Below are 15192 nucleotides of genomic sequence, written 5' to 3'. Positions count from 1 at the left end.
TGTGAAGCCACAGAGCGCTGTCTGAGGTTGGCGAGAGTCTGGCGCCAGTCAGGGCGGGATCTGGTTGCTAGGCGACGCGGATTGGGGTCACAGGGCGGAGACGCAATGCCTTCAGGCTCGCTTGCGTCTCTCTCTCTCTCTCTCTCTCTCTCTCTCTCTCTCTCCACCACTATGGGTATATATTGAGCTACCTCTCCTCGGTTACGTGGCTTAACATGCAACTTCCGATGGCAACGTTAGTTAAGTACAAAGCAATTACAGAAATTGGCTGCAATTGATTATAGAGTGAAATCAATGGGGAAAGTTGAAAATTTGTGCCAGACGGTGAGTCGAACCCGGGTCTACTGCTTCCAGCGCGCACGCTGAAGTGCCGCAACACAACGTGGCATTACTCGACTAACATCTGAAGGAGTGTTGGAGGGGATTGACGCTATGAATCCTGTAGCGCTGTCTATATATATATATATATATATATATATATATATATATATAAACAAAGATGATGTGACTTGCCAAACGAAAGCGCTGGCAGGTCGATAGACACACACACATACACATAAAATTCAAGCTTTCGCAACTGTGCGGTTGGATATGGGTGTGTGTGAGTGTATACCTGTCCTTCTTTCCCCCTAAGGTAAGCCTTTCCACTCCCGGGGTTGGAATGACTCCTTACCCTCTCCCTTAAAACCCACATCCTTTCGTCTTTCCCTCTCCTTCCCTCTTTCCTGATGAAGCAACCGTCGGTTGCGAAAGCTTGAATTTTGTGTGTATGTTTGTGTTTGTTTGTGTGTCTATCGACCTGCCAGCGCTTTCGTTTGGTAAGTCACATCATCTTTGTTTTTAGATATATTTTTCCCACGTGTAATGTTTCCCTCTCTCTCTCTCTCTCTCTCTCTCTCTCTATATATATATATATATATATATATATATATATATATATATATATCGACGGGGACAGGTGAAAATGTGTGCCCCGACCAGGACTCGAACCCGGGATCTCCTGCTTACATGGCAGACACTCTATCCATCTGAGCCACCGAGGGCACAGAGGATAGTGCGACTGCAGGGACTATCTCGCGCACGCCTCCCGCGAGACCCACATTCTCAATCTGTCTGTCCACATACTACATTCGTAGTGTCCTACCCCAACACACTCATTATACTTGTAAGACATTGTTACTAAGTCCCGTAAGAGTTCGGGGAATATGTGTGCATCCACACAGAAGAAGAACGTCATGGCCGGTACTGCCAGAACTATATACATGTCCGAAAGAACAGACACCATATCCATATAAGAATGTTCTCTTCAGTGCAGATACACTTCATGCTCTTACGGAAATCGCCGAAATTCCGCGAGTAATGAAGATAATGGGCACGGGGCACTACGTAAGTAGTCTGTGGATAAGTTGAGAAATTTTTACACACTGTGATTTTATACAGTGCAGTAGGAACTACATATGAATAAATGTATACGTGATTTCAGGAGTGGTCTAGCGGTTCTGACGCTGCAGTCCGGAACCGCGGGACTGCTACGGTCGCAGGTTCGAATCCTGCCTCGGGCATGGGTGTGTGTGATGTCCTTAGGTTAGTTAGGTTTAAGTAGTTCTAAGTTCTAGGGGACTTATGACCTAAGATGTTGAGTCCCATAGTGCTCAGAGCCATCTGAACAATTTTTTTGATTTCAGGAGGTATACTGCGTGCGAAATTTAGTAAACAGAGCTGTCACCTTTGAACGGAGCAGTTGCGTTAAACCAGTTGGGTACCGACTCGAAATGACCTTGAATAACAGATAAGGCCACGTCATTTCGAGCTTTCCAACTCTGTGCCAAAGTTCATCAATCATATAGGTGGTGTTCCGGTCTCTTAGCAACCAACCCATGACTAGTTTTTTTTTAGTAGCTAAAAGATGTGCAGAACGTGCTGGTCAGCGTAACAGTGGGATTATCCTTGTCCGTCAGGACAACACGAACAACTGGTCTAGGATTCCCCTGTTGAAAGATAATTCAGAGACGAATAAGACAGGGCACAGCTATCGGACATGACAGGTCAAAAATGTTCTGTCAAGGGAAGCCATAACAGTGGACGACGTCGCAGTCTGTGTGGATACATGTCTTACTCAACAATCCGGCACGGTATAGGGAACGATATTACGGTAATCTTGGGCGCTAGTCACCTGGGGTCACTGCAGCTCTGAATGGGGTTTGGTGCAGGTCTCCTGAAGACATCGATTCTGTATGACAGTCCAGGACAAAGTGGGACACAGACCAGCATGAGCAGCAGTATCGTGGAACGGTAAACGACAATCTCGATTGGCAACGATCTTCCTACCTGGGAATTCTCATATGTATTGATATCAGTTTCTCTTCCCCACAGGAGGCTCAACTCTTTCTTCTTACAAATGAGCAACATTCAAACAATCTGAAACACTGAGCAGCGGCCCCATAACACTCCTTTGGAGTATAACCAAAGTTTTATATTTGTCGATTTCGAACCGTTAACAACGTCGCGTTGAGTTTTATCTGTATCTGAATCCAATTAGAAATAAGCTCCGACAGTCGCCAAGCTCATTCACCGTTTTCACCGTCTGCTTGTGTATAGGCTCCACCACAGAAATACATCGACTTCCCAGTAGCTTTAAGATATCGAATATCCGCGATTTCATATGCAAATAAAGTTTTCCGAAGAAACGGCTCAAGCAACCTAATTCAGTTAATATAGACGGCATCTGGTTTAAGAGTGTCGTGGAAGGAAGCATCACCAACTTGACCTCCTGTATTAAGGAGGAAAAAAAGCGCGCTTCTAATATATCAAGCTCCAGCACGAAAGCTTATTGTTCAGTTATATTCTTCCATTTACAACTGTTGTAGTTTGTCTATAGTTCATTCGTCAGTGTGGCACATATTTTATCTTAATTAAATAATCTTACTTTGAATTTACACTGAAATAACCACTCTTATTTTATTCCTAATCTGACATTAAGATTTTCATCTCTGGAAATGGAAACACTAAGTACTTGTACTATTTTTAAAAATCTCTGATCCAACTAAATTTTACTGCGCCACATACTCATATTTCTACCTGATGATGGCGTAGCAGCCGAAAACCGATTCGTGTAACAAATAATAAATATTGTAGAATCTTACATCGGTTTTGTGTGTGTTTCGTTCGTAATTACGTGTCATTAAGAAAGTAGCATTGCGCTATTTACTTATTAAGATCGCTAATTTGCGTTAATTTCTCTCCGCTTTAAAGCTAACTCTGTTAACGTATTGCATGAGATGCGCAGTTCTTCAACGGGATTGGCGTGATTAAATTGCAATTTGAAAATCGTTCATTTCATAATAATTTTCATTTCGAGGCGTATGTATACGGTGTCCAAGGAGGGATGGTGAAGCCGGCCGCGGTGGTCTAGCGGTTCTAGGCGCTCAGTACGGAACCGCGCGACTGCTACGGTCGCAGATTCGAATCCTGCCTCGGGCATGGATGTGTGTGATGTCCTTAGGTTAGTTAGGTTTAAGTAGTTCTAAGTTCTAGGGGACTGATGACCACAGATATTAAGTCCCATAGTGCTCAGAGCCATTTGATTTGAAGGGATGGTGAATATGCAGCGATGTGAAAGGGACAATCACTCGAAGCTAAAAAGTCTAGTAAACTTGGGTTCTAAAGTGCATACCTCAAAAGCTATGAGGACTTGTTCGATAGAAGAGATGGGTTTCCCAGTAGCGAAGATGAACAAGCGCTTATAGCTCTTAAAGTATGCATTTTAAGAGCCCTTGTTTGCTTGGTATTTTTGCTTCGAATGATTGTTCCTGATATATGCTCGAATGCTGACCATTCCAGCTTGGAAATCCTGTATAGCTGCAGAACATTAATAAGAGAATATTGTTAAAATAATATTGAATGTATTTGTCGGTGACGTTGACATGTTACGTAATATTTTTCGTGTTGAATAACGTGTTCTCGAAAAAGATTTCAAAGGACGTTTGGCAAATGTGTACGCCTCCTATTACGTCGCTTTCAACATCCCGTGAATGGGAGGGTTGGCTCTCTGGTGTACAGTACTTCGCATTCGGACATGAGGCTGAGCAAGTACAAAACGATTGGTGCAAGAGGAAGTTTAAAAGCTGCACTTTCAGAAACCACAACTTCGTACTGTCAGAATTATGGCCCAAGTTTTCGTACATGATCCATTTTTGGTGCTCATGTCTTGTAAATATATTTTTTTTTCTTTTTCTCCGTGAAAAATGAGGTCGACTGGGTGATATTTTCGTGATAATGTAGTAGTCGGTGAGATGGTCAAAAGGAAGAGATGGACAACAGCCATGAAATAAGCAAGATGGCGCCGCATTCCCACACACACGACTGCAGGTATTGTGTTTTGCGATGTGATAATGTGGTAGTTTTGATATACCAAAACTACAAAAACATTATTGCACTTCTAAGAATTTTCCCGATCAGCATGCAACAGTCAATTTTGAGAAAAAGTGCGCTCAAACAGGTTACTGATTTTCTTTAATTAGGTGAATGCAACGGTGATTCAGCTACTGAGATCTAAATACCTGTCAACATTTTAACTACGTACCGTTTCATAAGCAGTCGGAAGAGATGGCAACTAACTCTCAGGGATGGATGGGCAGTGATTTATTACCCGTGTTATTCCACTGACTGGGTGTACCGCTATTACAGGAAAGTGAGAAGAGAATATTGAAGTTAAAAAAATAATCGTTGAAATTCTAATAAAAAAATTTATGACAAGGAATAGAACTTGTAAGAAGTTGTTCATTTGTAAAGGGTCGCCCTCACAGTTACGGTATTCCTAGGAAGAGCCTTGAAAGCAAGACTGAACAAACACATCCATCATGTAACAAGGCACCTGCCGAAGTTCGATGCCATGGAGGTTGACATGTGTTGCAGATCTGACTCCAGCAAAGCTTTACAACAAATATTCACCACACTCGAGATAGTTCACTCCAAATTCACACGAGAAGCATGAGGATAGATTAGATCAGTATTATAACGAAAGTAGTATCGTTGAAAATGATCAATCCGCTTGCGTAGTATGTGGAGCACGTTAAAACAGCGGAAAGAGAGAACAGTGGGTCGAGTGTATAATATACAAGAGTTTCGTATTACATAAACTGCTCTTCTTTTATAAACACCCATCAGAGATTCAGTAAAACCACATCCAGAAGTAAGTTGTTGCTGAATTTGGCTTATTTTCAGTTAGAAGTTTCATTATATTGACAATTTCTTTGATTCCGTGTTGCTATCGCGTCACTATTACACCGGCTAACTCACTAAAATCCATGGAGATACATGGCTACTTGCAACTTACCTTGTAATCGCGCAAAATAAGTGTTTTCAGCATCTCCATTTTACCCCGTCTGAGACCCCTCTTTGATTATACATATATATGTGAGTGTGTATAAAGATTCATTTGCTGCCAGGTACTGTGATATACAGGGTGTTACAAAAAGGTACGGCCAAACTTTCAGGGAACATTCCTCACACGCAAAGAAAGAAAATATGTTATGTGGACATGTGTCCGGAAACGCTTACTTTCCATGTTAGAGCTCATTTCATTACTTCTCTTCAAATCACATTAATCATGGAATGGAAACACACAGCAACAGAACGAACCAGCGTGACTTCAAACACTTTGTTACAGGAAATGTTCAAAATGTCCTCCGTTAGTGAGGATACATGCATCCACCCTCTGTCGCATGGGATCCCTGATGCGCTGATGCAGCCCTGGAGAATGGCGTATTGTATCACAGCCGTCCACAATACGAGCACGAAAAGTCTCTACATTTGGTACCGGGGTTGCGTAGACAAGAGCTTTCAAATACCCCCATAAATGAAAGTCAAGAGGGTTGAGGTGAGGAGAGCGTGGAAGCCATGGAATTGGTCCGCCTCTACCAATCCATCGGTCACCGAATCTGTTGTTGAGAAGCGTACGAACACTTCGCCTGAAATGTGCCGAGCTCCATCGTGCATGAACCATATGTTGTGTCGTACTTGTAAAGGCACATGTTCTAGCAGCACAGGTAGAGTATCCCGTATGAAATCATGATAACGTGCTCCATTGAGCGTAGGTGGAAGAAACTAAAATGAGCTCTAACATGGAAATTAAGCGTTTCCGGACACATATCCACATAACACATTTTCTTTGTTTGTGTGTGAGGAATGTTTCCTGAAAGTTTGGCCGTACCTTTTTGTAACACCCTGTATATCTTCGATGTGCTAATATACTACGCGCGTGTTAGGCGGCTGTGGTGTTACCCGACACTTACATATTGACATTCTTAGTAATTAACTGTGGACGTATCAAATATTACTTTTAACCTTTCCAAATAATACCAGCTGACCATATCTTAAAACAATTTCTCACCTCATTCCACATTTTCCTGCTTATTTTTCTTGCTTTCTTCTTACGTATGGTACGTAAATGCGTATCGCGTTTAGTAGCTTCTTTTGTGGGTGCATAATTCGGATTTCTGTGTAGGCTGTGTGGGCCCTTTCCCTTTACAGCTGGGAACGTGACATGGAACTGCACACGGATAAAATGGGAATACGAGGAAGATACAGGAGTGAGAGTACTGGTTGAAAAAGAGACGTCATTAAAATTTCGCGTGTCGTTTATAATCAAAGGACGGGCCTGCTTGCTTATGGCTTCGCAAAATACCGCTGGTCTTCTTTCGAGAAAACAGTCAGAAGTAAGTGTGCGAATAGGCATATGTGGGAAGTTGGCTTTGTTTGTGCTTGTGAAACTCAGGAGGACAACTGGCTTTTCACAGATGTTAGTAGCCTGCACAACCGCGAGTACACCTTTGAAATTACGGCAGTGTCTTCACCAACGTAATAATTAAGACCATTTTTTTTTTTTTTTTGTAATTTCCCTGCACGTCGCTTGGCGAATGAATCACAGTCGCAAAAGTGTCGCTACGAGCGGATGATTAAACTTTTCATAAATAATGAACTGTGTGGCAGGCAGTCATCGCTAGAAATTTCTGTGAATTGTGTAGTGAATAAAGGAGATGTCCCTGTATTCCACGATGTGAAAAAGCACCACCTAGCGAGGTGGCGCAGCACACTGGAGTCGCGTTCGGGAGGACGACGGTTCGAACCCGTCTCCGTCCATCCAGATTTCGGTTTTCCGTGATTTCCCTAAAACTCTCCAAGCAAATGCCGGGATGGTTCCTTTGAAAGGTCACTGTTAATTTCCTTTCCAATATTTGACAAAATCCGAGCTTGTGCTCCGTCTCTAATGACCTCGATGTCGACGGGACATTAACCACTAATCTCCTCCTCCAACAAGTGCCTTTATTCATGCAAGTGGCAAGATTGGACGGAGAAATGAATGGGAATTTGGACGGGGTCTGACAACCGCGCAGTTGAGTGCCCCACAATCCAAATATCATCATCATCATGATCATCATCATCCAACAAGTGCCCCCTCTTTCCCTACCTTGCGGTCGCGTATGTTCTGATCTCCTACCACGGAGTGCTGATGCTGACTGTGATCTAAAAAATAAAGATGGTGGTCTGTGGAGAAACCCCAATTGTCGACAGATGCAATTGAGAACTGCAACAAGAAATCAGAAACCCTTAGCATTACCGAGAGCCTGGTGGTGGGCATTACCTTCAAAATTAGCATCGTCACAAAACTGCAGGATGGCGCACGAAACTCGTATTAACCACTTGTCTCACCAGCTACATGAGCATCTGTACTCAGCAAACAACCATACGGTGTGTGGCGGAGGGTACTTGTTGTGTGACTATTATTCCCTCTCGACCCGAAACCCGCATTGTTGATGGAAGTAAAGTGTTGTGGGTTGGCAGGAGAGCCAACACCGGGTATGAGAGGAAGCCAAAAGGCACGCGTTTTAGCTCACGCAGGCTGGCGTGAGGTCTGGAACAGGTCAAGGAAATTAGACTTTAGCAAAAAAGGACGTAGCTGTTGCAATACTAAACTTTAATCCATAAATGGTGAACGTCGCTCTTGACGGTACATGTTTTACAGCATCAATAGTAACTGGTAATGGCGCCTTGTTAGGTCGTAGCAAATGACGTAGCTGAAGGCTATGCTAACTATCGTCTCGGCAAATGAGAGCGTATTTTGTCAGTGAACCATCGCTACCAAAGTCGGTTGTACAACTGGGGCGAGTGCTAGGAAGTCTCTCTAGACCTGCCGTGTGGCAGCGCTCGGTCTGCAATCACTGTTAGTGGCGACACGCGGGTCCGACGTATACTAACGGACCGCGGCCGATTTAAAGGCTACCACCTAGCAAGTGTGGTATCTGGCAGTGACACCACATAAAGCTGTAGGGGAAAATCGTCATTCGTGCTAGTATACCTGCCACTGGAGTTAATGCTAGACAGAGAAAAAGGTTCCGAGTTCGAATACCGATCAGACACAAAGGTACAGTTTGTCAGGGAATTTCAAATAGAAACAAAGACCCAGGAAAAAGTAAACACAGTAGATACGACAAGGACAAATGCACCACATTGTAGAGAATCTCAAAGAATTTATTTATCATCAGTACACCTCTACATGTGAACCATTTGTAGCATGAAGAATATCGAGTTTATATTGAATTTCTTGCCAAGTTCTTTGTAACATTTCCTCTGTTATTGTTGCAATCGCATTGGTGATATGACGTCGCAACGTAGGAATATCGTCCACTTTGGTCGCATACACGCGGTCCTTCACGAATCCCCACATGAAGAAATCAAGCGACATAATGTCGGGTGAACGAGGTGGCCAGGTAATTGGTCCTCCATGTCCGATCCAACGATTGCGAAATTTCCTATCCAGGAACTTTCGAACAGCCGTTAACCAATGCGGCGGAGCTCCAGCTTGTTGAAAAATGATGTTGGGTTGCAAGTCTTGTATCTGAGGGTAAACAAACTGCTGCAACATCTCCAGATACACTGTCCCATTCACTGTTTCTTCCGTCAAGAAGAACGGCTCAACAATCCTGTCGTGCGTTAGCCCGCACCAGACATTTAGTTCAGGGCTATCACGAACATGTTCAATGACAATGTGCGGATTTTGCGAACCCCAAATCCGAACATTATGCCTCATGGATGAAAGGTTGTCTCATCTTAGAATAAACATCTTTCCAGGAACGTGGCATCCATATCAATACTCTGTAGCATATCCGCAACAAATTGTTGTTGGCGTGGTTTGTGGTTCGGCGTCAGATGATGCAGAATTTGCACTTTGTAAGCGTACATATTAAGACGCTGGTAAACTACACGATACAGTGTCGATCGACGTGCATAAAGTTGCCTACATGCTTGACTATTGACTTACGTGGGCTTCTGGGCAACATTTGTCTGATGTCCTCCACCATCTCTTCTGAAACTCCATAACGTGCACTGCCAGAATATTTCAGAACACTTCCTGTTGCCAGAAACTTCTTATACCATCCCTTAATTGTTTTCACATCAGGTGGATTACATTCATACACACAGCGATAATTTCTTTGCACAGTAATCGGCGATGTTGTTTCTGCAAACCACACTACTGCTTGCGCGCAATGTTATGAAGTCGCCATTTTCACTTCATGCGACCATGCTGCACTCTGGCGACGATACTTGGCACTTCTGATGCAGGAATATAAATTCTTTGAGAAGCTCTACAATGTGGTGCATTTTCCATTGCTGTATGTACTGTGGTTTTTCTCTCCCGGGTCCTTGAAATCAGGGAGGTGTGTGTGGGACACCCTGTACTTATATTCCACCAGAACTGCCAGGAGAAACTGTTCTCGCGTCTTTTTGCCGATACGGTCCGTCGTCGTCGACGTCTCCGGTGTTCATATTCAACATACTATGTAAGCAAAGTTTAATAATTAAATCAGGATTATGATTTCCTCAGTTCTTTGATCCTTACTGCCCATGTCCCGTTCGTTAATCCATTAGGTATAGAAACATTTCTATACGTTTTTCTTGCAACCGAAGCGTCATATTTGAACCTGGTGTCCAAAATTAGAACTATTTTTTTCAGTATTAATCGGTTCCGCGTTAACGCATTACAATATTAGCACTCTTTGCTGCCAGAAGATAAATACAGCTCACATTCAACCGCGCGGAATTAGCCGAGCGGTCTCGGGCGCTGCAGTCATGGACGGTGCGGCTGGTCCTGGCGGAGGTTCAAGTCCTCCCTCGGGCATGGGTGTTTGTGTTTGTCCTTAGGATAATTTAGGTTAAGTAGTGTGTAAGCTTAGGGACTGATGACCTTAGCAGTTAAGTCCCATAAGATTTCACACGCATTTGAATACACAGCTCCCTGATTTCAAGGACCCGGGAGAGAAAAACCACAGTACATACAGCAATGGAAAATGCACCACATTGTAGAGCTTCTCAAAGAATTTATATTCCTGCATCAGAAGTGCCAAGTATCGTCGCCAGAGCTGCACTGTAATTACAACCATTCGGTACAAGAATACAGTGCACTTCAAGCGAATTTTACGTTTGTTGTATGCCGATTTCATGGCATTGCTGTACACCCTCGGGCATGGATGTTTGTGTTTGTCCTTAGGATAATTTAGGTTAATTAGTGTGTAAGCTTAGGGACTGATGACCTTAGCAGTTAAGTCCCACAAGATTTCACACGCATTTGAACACACAGCTCACATTGAACATCTGTAAGTAGCTGCACTGCAATTACAACCATTCGGTACAAGAATACAGTGCACTTCGAGCGAATTTTACGTTTGTTGTATGCCGATTTCACGGCATTGCTGTACAAATGGTCAGCAGTTTAGTAACTAAGTCTTCAAACTTGTTTTATATGACTTGCAAACAGCAACAGAAATTTACATTTGCTTTTATTAGAAGAGAGTACTTGTGACATTAACGAAAATTGAAGCTTTCGAATTCGACAAAGCTGTACGGCTACTTACGTCTAGCCAGAATCTACAGCATCGCAGACTGCGATGTATGCTGAGTGCCTGAAAGTCTGGTGCACGCACTGTGATGGTCTGTAGCAACGTTAGGTGGCCCTTTCCTGCATAGACTTTTGTTCTCACCGTGTTCCTGTTGGCACCGCCTGCACTTCATCGCATACCTTCAGAACAATTTGAAAACTTGCTGTGTACTGTTCTACGCTGACATGCACGTAGAATGATAAAGCAAAGACATCATCCTGATTTAGTTTCGACTGATAGACTTTTCACGTGACCAGTGGACAGATATTCGAAAACCGATAATAGCTGTAAATAACTTATAATTCAGTCAGCAATGACTATTATTGAAATTCGCTTACCTGTATACAGGGTGGCAATTATTGAACTATACGGAAAAAAAGTAAATTAGTTACAAACTATGGCGTGCACACACTTTATTCAACATATGAACGTCACTACAGATATTCGGATTAGGTTAGGCCGCGGTGGTCTAGCGGTTCTAGGCGCTCCGTCCGGAGCCGCGCGACTGCTACGGTCGCAGGTTCGAATCCTGCCTCGTGCATGGATGTGTGTGATGTCCTTAGGTTAGTTAGGTTTAAGTAGTTCTGTTCTAGGGGACTGATGACCATAGATGTTAAGTCCCATAGTGCTCAGAGCCTTTTGAACCATTCATTCGGATTAGGTTATGATGTTTTTTATATGCCTGGCATCATTGGCGATGATGCGACGCAAATAAACAGCGAAATTCTGCATGACCCGCTGAAGTGTCCGAACATCGGTGCTGTCGATGACCTCCTGATTGTTTTCAGCTCAGCAACGGTTTTGGGGTTATTGCTGTACACCATCCCTTTAATGAAGCCCCCAAAAAGTAGTCACAAGCGTTCGGCTCCGGAGAATACGGCGGCCAATTGAGGCTCATGTCAGTGGCCTCTGGCTACCCCAGACCCGGAATGCGGTCCCCAAAGTGCTCTCCTGCTTCGATGGGGTTGAGCTCAAACTCGCATGAAGCACATCTTATCGAAATCGGGGTCACTTTGGATGATGGCGGTGAAGTCATCTTCCAAAACCTTCATGTGCCGTTCGGTAGTCACCGTACCATCAAGGTGTGGTGTCACCGCCAGACACCACACCTGCTAGGTGGTAGCCTTTAAATCGGCCGCGGTCCGTTAGTATACGTCGGACCCGCGTGTCGCCACTATCAGTGATTGCAGACCGAGCGCCGCCACACGGCAGGTCTAGAGAGACTTCCTAGCACTCGTCCCAGTGGTACAGCCGACTTTCCTAGCGTTGGTTCACTGACAAAATACGCTCTCATATGCCGATAGTTAGCATAGCCTTCAGCTACGTCATTTGCTACGACCTAGCAAGGCGCCATTACCAGTTACTATTGATGCTGTAAAACATGTACCGTCAAGAGCGACGTTCACCATTTACGGATTAAAGTTAAGAATTCCAACAGCTACGTCCGTTTTTGCTAAAGTCTAATTTCCTTGTCCTGTTCCAGACCTCACGCCAGCCTGCGTGAGCTTAAACGCGTGCCTTTCGGCTTCCTCCAATATTACGGTGTTGGTCTCCTGCCAACCCACAACACAAGGAATATGGCACCCGTGATTCCATGACTGGACAACACCCGCCAGGTTAGTCGAGAGCGCTAACGCGCTGCTTCCTGGACTCGGGTGGGAGCGCCGGTCCCAGATCGAATCCGCCCGGCGGATTAACGACGCGGGCCAGTGTGTCGGGCAGCCTGGATGTGGTTTTCAGGAGGTTTCCCACATCCCACTAGGAGAATACTGGGCTGGTCCCCACGTTCAGCCTCCGTTCCACGACTCGCAGACATTTGAAAGATGTTCGCACTATTTCATGAATTACACTAGATGCTGACATCCGGGGTACACTGATTCTGTCCTGGGGGGTTGCCGGGTGGCGGCAGGCACGGCATCCGGCCACCTCTTCAAACTAACTTTGCCAAATCCGTTGTAACTACGCGATCCTGCAGCAACTGCGGGACAAAGGCGTATGCCAAAGAAAGATTCCGTGACTGGACAATGCACACCGCGCAGTCACCCACTGAGGCTGAAGAGACTTCTCGATCGTGAAATGCGAATTCTCAGTCCCCCAGATGCGCCAATTTTTATTATTTAGGAACCCATCCAAATGAAAGTGGGATTCGTCGCTAGGCCAAACCATGCATGTGCATACTAATTTCCATCAGGCTCCACAGTGAACTGTACAGGTTTAATGTCCTATCGCAAACAGTTCAGAAGTTGTATAATTTAATAATTGTCACCCTTCAATTAACACACAGTAGGTTATTTACAACGAGCGCAACCGAATTTCTTCTGTTCTTAAAATAAACTCCTTTTCCACCAGGAAGCTCTTCGTAAAATGGCCGCGAGTCACTCCTGTTAACACTACAAATAAAATACAATTTTCAATAATATATTTCGATAAAAATAAATCTGTAATTGCTGTAAACACGCCGACGTGTTGCCTGTCTGCTGGAAATAACAAGAAACTGGCTCTTAGCACTCTGGGACTCAACTTCTGAGGTCATTAGTCCCCTAGAACTTAGAACTAGTTAAACCTAACTAACTTAAGGACATCACACACATCCATGCCCGAGGCAGGATTCGAACCTGCGACCGTAGCGGTCTCGCGGTTCCAGACTGCAACGCCTAGAACCGCACGGCCACTTCGGCCGGCAAACAAGAAACTGGCCTGTTCTGTTTGTCTCACACGCCACAGCACAATAGGCGGCTACCTTCTTTTACCTTTTTGTTACATACAGTAATCGCAAGAGGACGGCAGTAGTTGTAAGTCATATTCTTTATCTCGAGCTTCAGATACTGAATGCGTACTGTTACCCACAGCGCACAATTACCTCTCCCTCTTATATATTTTTTCCATGTTGTTCCTACAGATAGACATGGCTGAACAGACTTGCTATACTTGTATCATACAATAAGTTTTGTATCCCACCTGGATAGACGGCGCGTGGGTCTGCTCCTGTGAACTGCTTCTGTAATATAGGCCGAGAGTGAAGGAAGCGAGTAGGAGCAGGAGAGATGAAGCACTTCGGTACTGCATGTAACTTTAACACTTTTTACTAGAGTAAACATCAAATGCATACATAACTTTGGCTACGATGAGCACGTAGGTGTGAAGCCATAGTCCATGTCTAATCTAATACAAAGTCTCAAAGGCAAGCTAGCCCACTCGGTAATAGAAGCGATATTTCCAGGCCGTCTGCTCTTGATGAAATGGGCAGAAATAGAGACGGGCTCTCGCTCAGCTCCACAGCCAGAGTACGCTGTGGTCGGCGTAGTTAGTCTTCTCTCGTAGTGCCAACTTACGAGAGCGTGCACCTACGTTGTGGCATCGTACCTATCGACGCCACAATAAGAAACTCGCTTTTAGTAGCTTAGTGCTAATATTTTGAACTGTGGAACCTCTGGTCGCTGTAAGCTCATACAGCATACTCAGAAAACACGAGACATGAATAATTTATCTTTCATGATAGCGATCTAATCAGATAGGAAATAGTATTTTTTTTATTCAATCAGCATATTTCAATCTGTGTTGCACTACAACCATAAAATATCCTAGTTAGGTAGGGCACACAATCAAGTGACAAAATTCAGGGGAAACCTCCTAATATCGTGTCGGACCTCCTTTCTCCCGGTCTAATGCAGCAACTCGAAGTAGCATGGACCCCAAAAGTCATTGGAAGTCGCCTGCAGAGATATTGACCCCTTTGCCTGTATAGCCTTCCATAGTTGCGAAAATGTTGCCGGAGCAGGATTTTGTCCAGGAACTGATCTCTCACCTACGTCCCGTGCTAGAGATCTGGATGGCCAAATCATTCACTCTAATTGTCCAGAACGTTCTTCAAACCAATGACAAAGAGCTGTGACCCGGAGTAATGGTGCATTGTCATCCATAAAAATTACATCATTGTTTGAGAGTATGTGATCTGTAAGTGGCTGAACATAACCATTTCCAATCAGTGATCGGTTCGTTTGGACAACAGTCCATTCCATGTAAACACAGCCCACACCATTGTGGAGCCATCACCAGCTTGAACGATCCTTGTTGACACTTTAGTCCATGGCTTCGTGAAGTCTGCGAAGCACTGGAACCCTACCATCAGTTTTAACCAACTGAAATCGGTATTCATCTCACTAGGCGACGGTTTTCCAGTCGGCCAGAGTCCAACCGACATGGTCACGAGCTCAGGGAGATGCTGCAAGCGATGCCGTGATGTTAGAAAGGACACTCG

The 15192-nt window shown here is 44.3% G+C and overlaps 1 non-coding gene across 1 annotated transcript; it reads right to left on the bottom strand.

Annotated features, from left to right (window-relative positions):
- Positions 1 to 969: 969 nt before the first annotated feature.
- Trnat-ugu (transfer RNA threonine (anticodon UGU)) lies at positions 970 to 1044 on the bottom strand. Its single transcript has one exon. It is a non-coding gene; the product is annotated as a tRNA-Thr (tRNA).
- Between the last annotated feature and the right edge of the window lie 14148 nt (positions 1045 to 15192).

Source organism: Schistocerca cancellata, chromosome 10 (assembly GCF_023864275.1).
Source record: "Schistocerca cancellata isolate TAMUIC-IGC-003103 chromosome 10, iqSchCanc2.1, whole genome shotgun sequence".
Taxonomy (NCBI): domain Eukaryota; kingdom Metazoa; phylum Arthropoda; class Insecta; order Orthoptera; family Acrididae; genus Schistocerca; species Schistocerca cancellata.
Note: the sequence above shows the minus strand (reverse complement) of the source record. Positions and strands in the feature narration are given on the sequence as shown.